The sequence below is a fragment of the Rhea americana genome, unplaced genomic scaffold, assembly GCF_003343005.1.
Source record: "Rhea americana isolate MKP2758 unplaced genomic scaffold, rheAme1 scaffold_38, whole genome shotgun sequence".
In the NCBI taxonomy this organism is placed as follows: Eukaryota; Metazoa; Chordata; class Aves; order Rheiformes; family Rheidae; genus Rhea; species Rhea americana.
The window spans coordinates 1,403,541-1,418,449 of NW_028186512.1; positions in this window are offsets into that span (position 1 = coordinate 1,403,541).

Sequence of the window (14,909 nt, forward strand, 5' to 3'; positions counted from 1 at the left end):
TCTTTCCACATAGCGTATTAGTTCATAATGAGGAAACAGTCTCCAAAGTATTTGAGAAGCTATACATTACTGTTTTAACTTACAAAAAATTGTCTTTAGTGTGGCTTCATTTTTGTTGAGAACTAACACGCTGCTACAAAAATGCTACATTTCATAATAGATGTCAGCCAGCCAACAAATTATTTACTGTCGCTTTTGATATTATTATGAAAAATTCATTTAGTTCATTTTAAAACTGATCTGCTGTCTGTTTCCTTCCTGAACAGAATGACTTTTCACTTCTGTATGTTTTGCATTCTACAGAAAATAAGAGCAGCGTTACCAGTACACCAGGAGGAGAGCAGTAGAGCTGCATTGTTGCATTTTATATCCTACCGATATTTTACGTAAATACCCCTTTTCAAACTCATAAGAAGGATTTTTCAACCAGTTTGGAATTAGAAAGGATAACCAATCCCCTTGATTAATTGCAGCTTACATATAACAACAGTCTTTTAGAAAGAAATAACTTATGGTAGCAATTTAAAGGGATGGCAAGATTTTGCAATAGGAATCGCATCTTACAGATTTCTTGTAGAACCACACTGCTAAGTTAAAATAAAACATAAGGTACTGCCAGAACGGAGCAGAAAAAACTTCAGGTCAAGAGAAATGATTGAGGCACGCACTTACACCAGGGTCAGCCGTCATTAGTTTTAGGACCATGATTTTGTGGACGCCTGAAACCAGCACTGAAACCAGCAGGCACCCCTGCTTCCTTCGCCAGCTCGGACAGATTAGACTGCTCACTCGGCTTGCAGAACGGAAGCATTTTATGGGCAAAAAGGGGAGATTTTCAATTCCRTTCGGTCCACTTCAAACAAGACTCCAGATATACAGAGTGCTTCAAGGCATGTAGCTCTCTCGGGCTGAAAATCACCCCAGAGGGGAAGATTCTCATTTTTACTGACAACCCCTTGCAAGGACCCTGGATAAGGGGCCACAGAGCTGATGTCAGCTGCATTTATTTAGATAGGCTGTAAAGCCTTTTCCCATTGCTAGTATGAAAAACAAAGCCCACGAATTGACTTCTATATTGAAATTTGTTGCATGTGTTCAAAAAATGCAAGTGACATTTGCTCTCATGTATTGCAGACAGCAGCAACAGAAATTTGACATGTCAAATAGAGTGCATGACACTTAACGTATCCAACYTGAGATCTGGAACAGTGTGTGTTATAAAGACCTGGGAAAAAAAGGAACACTGTATATATATAAAATGCTGTGGAATAAAGTGTAAATTCTGTTTTTCAGTCTTCAGCTTCACAATTCTTCCTTTCTGATGTAAATAGCTTCCAACAGAAAGATTTGGGACTGCAAATTTGTATGAAATGTTGGCAATTTGGAAAAGAAAATGTTGAGAGGAGCGACACAGTTTGTTTCCTTCCAAATTTCTAGAGTTCTAATTTTTTATGAACCGTCAAGAGAGATTTCGTAACAGGTCAGAATTAGTGCCCCCCTGAAATGCTGTGCATTAGCTTCCTTTTCAGTCCTTCAACAGGACAATGGGTGGCAAAAGTCTACAGAAAACCTGTATTAAAACGTCTGAATCAGTAATTCAAAGAGTTAACAACCACTGCAAACACATTTACTGAAYTTCATTATGAAGTTAAAATAAATGGAGCATTTAAAAAGAAATAGCAGATGCCATCATCCTGGATGGATAATTAACAGCAGATTCTTTAACACTTATATATAAGTGGGACAGAAACATTTCAGAAAGAWTTTTTTTTTCTGTTGCAAAACATTCAGAAGTAAAAAAAAGACCATTCTCCTCCGAATACCTCCTTAAGGAAACGAACTTTTGAATAAAACTGAGTGAACACTTCAGTCATCCACGTTTCCATGTTTCTTGAGAGGAGCATGGCAGGGTGTTGCGTTTCTGGCTGCAGTAAAACRGTGAAGACAGTATCTCATACCACCTCTTTTGAGCAAGGAGTTTACCCACCTCAGCCTTGCTGACTCCTCGAGAGGGGATTCAGCCCAGCCTCCCTGCCCMTGGTCATCCCTCCAAGGACATCTCTAGCTCGCTCTTGTGGGAGATTGCCAATACAGAGTAGACCTTGCCCTCCACTTCTGGGTCACTAGCTCAAGCATAGCTTCCTGGGGTCACTATTCTTTAGCAGGCAAATAATAGTAATAATAGTAATAATACTTTTTCCCAGACACATTTTTCTTCCAGTTTCACTTGAGCAATTCTGCTTTGTTTCTGTCACCCTGCTTTATGGAGATGTATAATGCCAAGGTTTGCTCTCAAACCTATTCTTCATAAAACTATACTTATTTGGCCGTCACTTGGCACTTTTTTTTTGGCTGCAACAGTAGAAAAACTGGCTCAKATTGGCAGAGAGATTTGAGCCCTCCTCTGTTTTTCTAGAGGTGATCTCTCAAAGTAAGGATTAGCACATTGTTCAGACAGTCTATGGGAACAAAGCTGCTTTTGCCAGTCTCTGTGCCATATCAAGCCTTTGGATAACACCTTTCACAGGCAGGGCTTTAATTTTAAGAAGTACAAAAGCCTTTCAAAGGCTGTGAAATCTTTGACTGCGAGGTTGCAAAACTCACTCCAAATTACCTTGCTCCCTGGTTTGAACGCTAAGGGCCATGACTACGTGGCTGTGGCTGCCTGCGCAGCCCCGGAAGGATGGACAGACCTTGCAAGGGCACAGGATCATCCACGGGGAACATTTTGATCTGAACCCCTTCAGCACATGCAACAGTGCAGCATAGAGCTGCCCCACTGTATCATTTCAGCCACTGAGTATGCATTGCTTATAAAACACAGTGTTTCAGATAAACACAGGTTTCTTGTGTTGCTTTTCAGTTTACTGGGCTGCATGTGTGCAGTTTATCTTCTGAATTGAGACACACATATTCTCTCCTTATTAATGCAAGAAAATAATAATGCCAAGGGGCATTACAGATTTTTTCATTCAGCTGGGGAAAAAAATTGCATAATACTATGGAGTCAGACAAATACCGGGAAATGAAGGCCAGCCCCCTCAACTATTTACACATCAAACTAATTTTAAGTTTGAATACGCAGTCTGTATATGCTAGTCTCTGTATTAGCAGGTGCAAATTAATAATTGAGCCTTTTGAAAATCCTAGCATTAGGAAAAGTAATATATAATAATAGCAAAGTGCATAGAATGGTCCTTGTTTAGTAAAAATAAAATGGAGAATCCAAACAATAGAACAAAACACACACTATCTCATGATCAAGAACAACTGTGTTCATTCGTGCCTACATAAAAACAAATCTCTTCTCTAAGCACATGGAGGGTAACTGATTAATATGAACATCCAGGAATGATTATGACAGGAAGTTTACGTAATGGTAACAGGATCTGTCATACTTTGCGATTCTCCTACGTGCGATATCCGACGTCTGACAGTGACTCATGGGCCACAGATCTCATGTGGCTGCTCAGTTAGGTGTTGTTAAACGGCAGATCCCGAATCATGAGAATGGCATGCATGTGCGTCCTGGTGCTGACAGGTGAGTGGATGTTTACTGGTGCTGGTGGCACGTACCGGTGTACATCATCTTTACTTGAAGCACATGGGCACTAAGTTACGTCATTAAATACAACTGTGATTCTGAGAYGTCTAAAAAGAYGAKTGATACTCAGAGTAGCCGTCCCCCCRCCTGATAAGTCAAGAAGTTATCATTTCAATCTTGTTTTCATTTTCCTAAATCTCCATGTGTATGAAGTCGCTATAGACAACTGCCCAATGTCTTTGCATCTGCTAGAACTGTTAAGTAGTTGATGAGGTCTTTTTCACAGATCTGGCTTTTATTTATTTATTTATTTATTTTACAATTTCTGAGGATATAGAATCTGTTCCAGCAATATGGTGAGTACAAATACTCATATTGGAGGCCTGCTGATATCAAAGAAGATGTCTTAGTCCTTAACTTTTGAGCCTAAAGATGTAAATAAGTGTGTGCGTATGTACGTATAGAGAAGGAATATTAAGATTCTGAATTTTCAGTATCTAATATTTGTCCTATGGCTCCCATGAGAGGCATTTGTTTTAATGGAAATTGCTAAAGGACAGTCAAGCACCTCATGATGTTAGTATTGAATATCAATATCTTCAATGATACATAGAGGAGCTAATGGGCTGTATTCAGTCCTTAGTGCATGGTAAAACCGCCAATTAAGTTGAAAACTGTAGACTAAATACAATTATGATTATATACTTCAGTTAATCAGAAAAGGCAGGTTAAAATGTCTTTTTTCTTTAGTTAGATTTTTTCAATGCTATTCATCACATTTTCATGACTGAAAAGCTTCTCACAAATCCTATGAAGTGCAAGTTTATAGATAATGTCTTGCATACATTTTCTTACATAGATTCAAGTTCTCTGAAATACTGCCTGATTTCACAGGTTCTTTCCTTGTAAATTTATTTGTGAAGGGAGGATCTCCAAGGTTTGACAGCTGTCTGCAATGGATAAAAGTGAGGCAAAGGACTGTAAAACAAATAAAAAAAAGGGAGGGGTAAGATCAAAGTACCTCATTAAAAGTAGTATGTTACAGGCTTGTCCAATCACTGCCTGAAGAGGTTGTATAAAAATCTGTTCTCAGTTAACTGATAGCTGCAGTTCTAGAGGGAGGGGGGAGAAGAAGAGGTTGGGAAGGTAGCAGGAGCAAGCTAAAATGACATGTGTTTCTCCATGTGTATAGTATTCTGTGCCTCCCTCATGGTGGCTTAAGAAAGTGGGCCAGCACCCTTGCATAATTTTTTGAGAAAGTTATTATTACGTTCCTGATGTTTCCATGAAATTCTCTAGCAGCTGAGTTGCATTTTCACCTGGATGTTTGTCTTACCAGAGACTCCTAATTGTGTTTGGCTGAATAAGCACATGTTCTTAAGCCTTTCCTGACAGCTGCACATCAAGGAAGATTTTGGAGTAGAGATTTTGTATATCTACATTATTTTTCACCCAACTCTATGACTTTACATGCGGGCAGCTGAGTTCCGTGTCTTCCTTGCGCTTTGGCTACCTCTCTCTCTAAAGTTGGCTTTTTCCCCATACAGGGGATGGCAGAGAAGCTAGCCACAGCACGGATTTTCCATGCTGAGGGAATCTTCATCTAGATACGAAGGTATGGCCTGTCTTTCCTTCTTCATATTGCCAGAACTAGTGGGACTTTGAACTCTTCTTTCCTGCCTGACAATGTTTTCTTGGCTCTAAATAGGAACTTGAAACTTTTCTGGACAGAAAAATACTCCACAGCCAATTTCACAGGCYGTCCTTGTTAGTGCTCCTCTGGGCTGATACAGGAGATCTGCAATCATCTGTGAGATGCAGCCATTAAAAAGGAGAAAATCTTCCCAGAACTTGACCTAGGTTTCCAACACTGCAGCAATACTGGTGCAAGTAGTTCCAGGTGGCTCTGTAGTACAGAGCAGAGGCAAATCAGGGTCCGTCTCTTCACTGAAGAAAAATAGAGAGAAAAGAAGTCAGGAGTGAACATAGTTATTTCACCGTTTTGTTGCATGAGCTGACTTTTGTCTTGTCTTTCATCAGGACATACTGGCTGCTTTACCTTCTCTTGAAGCYCCAAGGCAAGGGGTGTGATTGTGCTGGAGGAGGAAAGGAAATTTAGTGGTAAGTAGCTCTCACCTTGACCTGCTTTCAGTGGGCATCTGTGTTAATGGTGCATTAGTGGTGACCCTGTGTTAGGATGATAGAAGTACYTTAAGACGCTTTGGCCACTGCGTTGGGTCATGCAATACTGCCTGAGAAGTTTGCAAAGTTACAGCTTGCAGTTCATTTCCAAAGTMAAATAACCTTATTGTACAACTGGCTTGGGAACTGCTTGGTGAAATAAGGAGTGATTTTGCTGCCCTACACTGGCCTGGCTGAGTGTAGAGATAGCCAGTGTGGTCTCCTCTTGAAGCTGGTCTGTCAAAGAAGCAATAAGTTACTAGGATGCTGTGGAAGGCTGGCTGCTGATCACCATAAGAGGAAAATCTCTGAGTCTTTCTAGGGACTTTGTACTTGGCAGAGGATAAGGACAAAAGTTATTTGGTAATGCTTATAAGACATGGAGAGAGTTAATGCCAACCTCCATAGGTCAGAGACTCTACCTGTAGGGAGTAGAGTACTCTCATACTGTAGTTTGATGCTATTGGTGGTTAGTATTTTAAGGTTTGTTATTATTATAAGATTTTGTCACCTAGGACGTGATGTGGTAGAAGTAGTTCTGCAGAAAAGACACTTTCTGTCTTACTTGCAGGGAAAAGTGCTCACTGGCTGTCCCAGAAGGGCAGTAGAACAAGAGCCTGCTGCAGCATTTGCCTCCTCACAGGGTGGAAGGTCATAAGCCTCCAGCCGAATCTGTGTCAAAYGCTTGGATATCTACTCACGTGGCTAGAGCCCTGGCTACTTGCGGGCTTGTGTACTCGAGTTAATCATCTCCCTGACTACAAGAAGGCACAAACATATCTCAACTCCTTCTCCAATGTCTCCTCTATTCCTCCTTTCTTCCAGAAAGGAAAAAACATATAACACTAACGGTATTCCTGGGAAGAGAAGGATGTACAGTTTCACAGCAGCTGCCACTGCTATCACTCACCGCCACTGCTGCATCCTTCAGGGACACCTCTGGAGTCCTGTCCTAGAGATGCCTGGCTGGGCTCGTCGCTATCCTCACGCTTCTAAATAAAACTTGATTGTAAACATGGAATTTAAAGGTCTGAAAGCAGGAGACGAATTGCTTTACAATATGACTGCTCTRTAGATGTTTAAGTGGCCTTGACTGTGTTTGGCACACATGTAAGAGAGGCACCCAGACTTCTCTGCATATTTGGATCCTGGGTGTTGTTCACCTGCAGAAGTTAGCTAGACACATATCTAGATGTCTAGCCTTGGGCTTGTGAGGCGTATAGAAATGAGAGAGGTCATCAAGATAAGTTCCTGCCAAATACATGGATGACTAAGCAGCCTTAGACACCTAATTTCRAGAGGATTAATCATATCCTTGGTGCTTCCTAAACATGTTAGTTGCATCTGCGTACAGTTCCTCATCAGATGTACAGAAAGCAAGCCCTTCAGAGATGTAGGCAGCAGCACACTCTTCATGTGCTATCTAACACATTGGTAGSCAAATCACTGAGGTTTGTAGATTTTATTCTTATATAAATAACTAGCAATAACAATAGTGCAAATATTTATCAACCTATAAAAGTCTCATCACCATACCCATGAGAGCATGATCTGATTCCATTGGAGTGAGATCTGATTTCTTAGTAATCACACCCTYGACAGATTTGCTCTGCCAAGATAGCTCTTCACCTGGCCTGACTAAGACCATAATATCTCTGGACTTAAGTCCATCTCATGGACTTAAGTAAATTCATGGTTAATACATTTTTTATTACCTACTGATTACTTAATAGCCTTACAAAAAGGCTATTGGTTCTTTTGTAGGTGGACRGGTCACTTTGTAATGTAAGTTACAAGAACTAGGTCTTCCATCAAAAATGGGAAAAACAGAAAGCAGCTCAGCCATGATCTCAGGAGCAAAGGATTTATGAAGAGGTTGAATTCTACTTTTAGGAAAACAGGTCTATACTGAGGATGTTTGTGAAGAGCTTTGCCCAGCTCTGTTTTGATAGACATAAATACACAATTACTGTTCCCACTTCCAATTGAAAACAGATTTTAAAGACACACAGTTGGGTTAGCCTGTAACAGTTATCTACCCAGCATCACTCTGCAGCACAGTAGCARGTTTGCAAGCAGCAGAGTCGTCTCTGCAAAACTAGATACCTCCTCTGCCCAGACTCACCCCGGTTTAATGATAGTCTGAAGTGATGATAGGCATTTGTGTAAAAAGTACCCAGCTAGATCCAAATGTCTGGACAAGAGGTCTGTCTCTTTCTCTCCTTTCCCCACCTGTCTCCTGTCCTGACAGCTCACAGGAGGCGAGGGCCTGTCCGGGGGCATCTTCCCATCCCGGGAGAGGCTGMAGCACAAGGTGGCACTGGTGTGTTATTACACCTTCTGGATGACTGCTGGTTCCCTTTCTATTAAACTAGGATTTTTCCCATAGGGAATACAAATTAGTGTACCATATAAATAATTACCTTTATGTAAATGCAGGTGATAAGATAAATGGAATCTGAAATGATTAACTAACCTTCCATTTAACAACATTTCTGACATTTGATGCAAGGAATGAAGTCCAACCAGCTTTCCCATGCCTTTTACTGTGGAAAAGCAAGGATGGGTAGTGGTCATTAAAGCAACTCTGCCATGCTTTGATCATCTTCCTTCATAGACTAAAAGTATGAAAAAAAAAAGGTGGCAACAAGACAGTTGGCCAATCTTTGTCTATCCAGAATCGGCTGCAACTGGGGAAAGAGTGACTTCTCCATGGCCTGTATTAATCAACTTAATTTGAGTGGTGCTTCAGATTAGACTTGGACTGACTTGGGGCTGTGAGTCACACTGTCACCCATCACTGCCACATTGTAGCACGACCCCAGCCTCTGAGCAAGCTTCTCCGCCTCTGAGCAGAGCACAGTGTCACGCGGAGACCAGTTGGGAGTCCAGCAGCACTTGCCCTGCGTTGGTCCCGTGCTTCCTACAGCTGCCTTTCAGCACTTCCATTTTAACGTGGCTATTCTGGTTCAGGGTCTGGAGCGAGCTCGTTCAGCGCTCCTCTGGGGATTTCTGTACCACACCTTCCTGCCCGGTGTAGGCATGTCCCAGTTCTATCATCACTTTCATCTGCCAAGCATTCAGACAAAATAATTAACTCAGCTTTGCTGGCATACAATCTTTATTCTAAATTATTTGTATCAAAGAGCATTATTTCAACAAAATCTTTATATTTAAATCATGAAAAACAAACATGAGAAAGCTCAACAGTAACAACACTGATTAAAAATGTAGAAAACGACTATGTGTTTTCTGGCACAGAAAGATAATTAAGAGGAATTTTAAGAGTTTTCTCTGTAACAGGTAGTGATTTAGTGGTATTTTGTGTTAATCACCTCTAGGTTGCAGACACTGTACCACTGCATAGTGCAAAATAAATGACCAGAAGGCTTAATGTTTTCGCATGTTTTTTTAAGTGATTTCATATTACAAGCTCATGCCAAAAGGTTCATTTGTTTCTGAGCTTCTGGCTCTGCAAACTGTTACCCATGCTGTGAATACATGACTCTGTCCACACAGTTATTGGAGTGCCTATGAATAGTTTGTAGGTGCCATTCAAGCTTCTCTCCTTYCTGGTCCCCAAAAATACTTTGACAGCTACTAATTCATCCATTTTAACTGCCTAAAATGCTATATCTGCTGTGATTAGTAGTGTGATTCATGAAAAAATGTCTCTTATCAGGCCAGGAATATCTTTTGCATAAAAGCATACCTGCTGTAGGAGTGTTATACAACACCTCTTGCTATCAGTGGAGGAGTCTTACCAGTCACTTCACTATGCTGTGAATGAAGTCCTAAATTGTTCATGTATGCTCTTTCTTATCCTAGTTTTTCAAAGGAATCATTCTTGTTGTTTTTATCCAGTTCTTCCTTATCCAGTCAGTGTTTCAATCACTTTTCACTCTGGACATTATGTTCCCGCCCCAAGACTTGCCTTGATGCCCTTTGCCTCTTCTATTGCRAAGTTCCCGAAAGGCAGCATACCCCACCTTTGCCTAAGACCCACAAAGTGACTTTTAGCTACAGCCGTTCTCAAACAAATTCATATAATCTCAGAGGCTGTTGCAGCTACAAAGTCTTCTCCACATAAGCCAAATCTTTTCTGAGCATCTGAGGACCTAGGACGCCAGCCGAACAGTCCAGAAAACTGGGTGTTTCACATCCTGCTTGCACCCCTTAGCACGCCCCATTCGTCCAAGAGGCAGCAAGAAACTGAGCACATTTCAAGGCAAGCTGTTGCTCATCCTCCTGCTTTAAAGAGTGGTAGGAAAGAGGGCACCAAAGTTTTGGGGAGCTGAGAAGGGAGAGGGCCTGTGAGTTACAGGTTAATTATTTTAGGTGGTCTGCTGCTTGATGTTTGTTATGCCAGTTTTCCATAAACAAACTTTGGAAATCCTTGTTCTAATAGTATCTTTCCATCTTCTTAATGGTTCTGTTTTTCACTCCATATGGCCACTTCATCTGCATCAAGCCTTCTCACTTATAACAAAAAATCCTTCTGTTATTTCTGTGTTTAGCCAGGTCTGTTGCTCAGATGRTGCAACCACTGAATGGTTCAGCTGAGTCTATGTAAAATGTTGTTTCTCTAGCTATAGGCAAGGGCAGAAATAAATATCTTTGTTACCATATCTATTTATCTGCAAATCTAACTAGACCTCCAAATCTGTGCGCTTTCTCACATATGTTAGAAACAGATCCTTTCTTAATTGATTTGCAATAGCCATTCCTACCACCACCTTCTCATCTTCCTCCGCAGAAGCCTGATTGCTCTTCATTATATCCAGATTGAATCCAAGGAAAGTTATCTGAACTGAAGGAGGTAGAGAGAGAAATAAAATGTTGTTTTAATGCCATAAYGCAGTAGCCATGCTGGACTAAATGTCCCTATCTCCAATACTAGCCAGCAATGGGTTCCCAGGAAAATGTGTATGAGTAGAGCGAGCTTTTCATATGCAACCTTCTCTTCTCCAGCAATCTCTGCCCTTTCTGAGCCAGAGATGCCATTTTTGCACGTAACAGGTCTTTCCTTTGTTTAGTTTGTCCAGTCACTTCATGAGGACTTTGAAACTTTGAGCATCAGCAGCACCCTTGGAAAGCATATTTCAAGTGTATTTTGCCTGATNTTTTTTTTTTTTTTTTTTTTTTTTTCTTTTTTTAACTTGCCAGATGATAATCTTATCTGGTTCACTGTAACTCCTATCAACTCCTATCATATGAAGAGTGATGACCAGTTGTCCCTAATATACTTTTCCTTTGCCACCCATAATTCCACAGATCTCTATCATACTTCTCTCCAGGCCCACCTACTGCRTATTTCTTACAGAAGCTATCCCACGCCCTCTGATCATTGTTGTTATCATTTGCCGTTTCTTTTCTAGTTCTACTTTATCCTTTTTGAGAGGAGGAGGAACAGAGCAGTGACAGAGTGATGTTTTTCTTCTGTTCTCTGTTGCTTTCCTAGTAACTCTGAGGTAACTGCTCCTTAAGGACCTCAGCCAAAGCACCTTGTGGTCAAAAAAAAAAAAAATCCCCACTAACTCTGGACTGAATCAGGCACTGGTTCTCCCACTGCCTAGAACTGGAACAAAAGGAGTGCCAAAACACATTCCTGTGGTGACCGTGTGGATCATGTGTAACCACCACACCCACTAGTCTCTGTGTAAAACATTACTAGCGCAATAGAGGGCCCGATCCTAAAACCTGGATTTTATAGTGCTAGCAAGAACTTTGCCCATGATTTCAGTGGGGATGAGGTCTCTTCCCAGATCTTTACTCCAAAGAGCCATTATAGTCAACCAGGGGTTGCCAGAAGCACCATGTCATTTCCAAGTCAGGATTCTTGTTGCTGCAGCATCTAGTTGTCTTGCCATGCTCTCCATATTTGAAATGAAAATTTGAATATTTAAAATTCATTGGTAGATCAGATGAATCCCACAACCCGACCAGTTCTCTCATTCCTGTTTTGKTTTTTTTCGCTCAAACAATTCTGAKGGGTGAGATGAGAGGACTTTTTTCTCTGAGGTAATTGTGACAGATTGTTCCCACCACGCCATCTTCATCTTGGTGTTCTGTCRTATTATTTTACATCTTTGCTCCATCCAGCTCTCTTGTGGTCAAAGTCAAGCTTACCGGCCTGTGAGTCTAGAGAATCTTTATTAAAGCGGGAAGCTGATTTTAAGTGGGGCTGGAAAACTTTGGTGGTAGCTTGGCTGTTTCCTTCTCAGAGTTCTTCTTTCAGTTTCTGGTGAAGCATGATTTCTGAATTTCCCCTTGCATGCTTTCTTTTARCAATTCAATTTCTAACATTACTGTRTACCTTTATTACCTGGGAGCAGTAAATATGTCTCTAGCATCCCCTGTGGCAAGGAGCCGTTGTGAGGAATGATATCTTTCTTACTTTATCACGAGGTGTGTCTTAAAAGTTTGCCTCTCCTTTCCAGCCTCACTCTCCTCCTATCGGGAAAGCAGATTTTTCAATTAGAGGATCTGGGTAACCAGTTCAGAGGTAGGCTAATTTTTCAGTATCGCTATAAATAAATCTCTCTGTTGCTGCACCTCCAGTTCAGCAGCTCAGGCCTCCTGACACCATAAAAGTCTCTGTCATGGGAACCTTTGCTCCATGACTGCACATTTTTGGGTGATAGGGCATGTAACACACTTCCGAGTCTTCATATGCCAAGATGCAGAAAATCAATTTTAATGTCCCTACAAAAAAGAACTAGTGAAGCGGAAGGCTATTAATATTGCCAGACACCCTATTGCACCGGAGGTATGAAGAGAAATGTTACAAAAATAAAAGGAGACTCGGTACTTTTTTCAACCAATTACTGTTGTGACAGTAATTAGCAGTATAACACACCGCAGGAGAACYGAAATAGAAAAGTGAGTATCTTCTTAAGAAACACTTGTTTCACTAAAACAAAAAAAAAAAATCAAAAAATGGTGCTTTTTTGCCTGCCCTTTAGTAAATCACACTATCTTCGTGTCAGCACCAGATCATGGATGAAATGAGAAAATCTGAAGGCAACATCTAGAAAACTAAAATACCCAAAGGGTGAAAGTRTTGAGAAAAAATTCCCAAGACAGAAGTTATTAAATAAGGATCTCCTTGTAGTTTTAAGTAAAATTGCTGGTTTGCATCTATCAGCAATAAATAGGTTTACCATATCTCACTGCATTTGAGACATAAAACTACCCAGATTTTGACTTTTTTGAGTCCTTGCATTCTCTTCAGAAGTTATGTTTGAATTCCACAGATGAGAAAATAGAAAGTGAAAAGAAGAGAGAGAACAAATCACARCAATCAATTCCAACCAAACTGGTTTTGAAAAGATCAACATTAAATGTCTTCAGAATGTTTCATTTCAAGATTTTGTCAGAGGCAAATTCAAGAATCTTGGAATCCRCTGCAGAAGAGAAGTCAACAGTTCTTGTCGGCAAGTAACACATAAATGGGAATTATTTCAATCGGATGAGAATTTTAACTTTGCAACTGTGCCTTTCTAGGGATATTTTGAGTTGTGCATGAACTGATAGTCTATTGTGTGCGCATACAAGGCTTCTTGTTCTTCCAGTTTTCTTCGCTGTGTCTGTTGCCGCTAACCTCTTCCTTTCCGACTGCATCCTGAAAGAATTTCTTAATGCTCTCCGAGTAGTTCACATGGCTCTCTATTGTTTTTATTTGGCAATAAGAAAAAGTTGTGTTGTGCAAGATTTCTCTATTAATCCATTTATACACACACGAAAAATCAGCCCAGCATTCGGCACAGTAAGAGCCTTTTCAAGCAGACTGTATATCACAAATAAATGCATGTTCAAGAGGTAGATTTAGCTGATGTTTTATTTTTCTCTAAATATCCTCTTGACAACAGCATCACTGAAGCAACTTCAGAAAGAAATAATGCTAAGCTCAAAGAGCCAGATATAGCTGTGAGCAACGTGTTCATACAGCGCATTTAGATGTGTGCTGAATTACAGGCTRGACAATTCCCTAGAAACACCTACAATAAAAAAAGTTTGGTGTGAATAGCTTTCTATTACAACCCAGCTGTTTGCAAAATTAAGCAGGTATTACTGTGCACCCAGGTCTTTTTTAAGCATAGCTTGAGAAGGATTATGAAAGAACATGTTTGTGTGATCATATCAGGAAAAAAAAACCACACAAGCATGAAAAATGAATCAGATAGTTGCAGACCTACAGATACCTAAACCACAGTATTCTGTATGGAAAAAAACATACAGAATACCTGATATCAGAATAAGAAGCAAAACTTTTTGAATGATGCACATGCTCTGGAGATATAAGGTTTAAAGTAGGTATTCAATGTACAATGCAAAAAAAAAAAAAAAATCCTGAGCAGTGAGACCTGAGCTGTATTTCTGAGAGATATTTGCTTATAACAGCTGTGTCAGTGAAGTTTTTTATAAACACTGAAAGGGTCACAGCTTTTACTAGATTATTTTATACAATAAAAAAAAAAAAAAAAGCTTCTTAGGGTGTTGCCTCGGCATGCGACATGGTTTGACTATGCCCGCCACCAAAACACAGAGTCAACGATCTGCTGCTAAAAAGCAGCTACACTTTGTCAAAAACTCACCGGCGACAGCATGATTGGTTGGTGAGCTGGAACGCGTGCGAAATCCGTGAACGCACAGGGCACGTAGCTGCCTGTTTCTGGAAGTGAATAAATTGCATTTTGAGTTATTTAACTACATAAAACTGTATGCATCACTTCCCTATATAAAATAATATTACATTTGTACCTGAAGTAGAGAAGACTTTCTCAATATTGTAACACACATGCGTGGCCAGGAGACGTGTGGAATACGCACGCAGGGAAATTTGGGGTAACTTGGCAAAGATGTATTTCTCTGCAGGGGGAAAAAGTGCACATTTCATAAATGATATTTTGGAAAAGGATAGATCCAGAAAAAAAAAAAAAAAGATCCAGGAAAATCAGCCCATTCTGGGAGCGAGACAGAGCAGCCCCYGGCCGCAGCCTTGCCGTGATCAGTTCAATTAGAGATTCTTCCTGAGGAAAGAGCCACCAGCACTCATCTCTTACAGCGTATATGACCATGGCAGGGTCAGATTAAGGTTAGCTACTTTTGACTCCTGGGCATCTGATAAGACCTTTGTTGCAATTCCAACTATGCCTATAAGACTAATTAACATGTTGCAAGA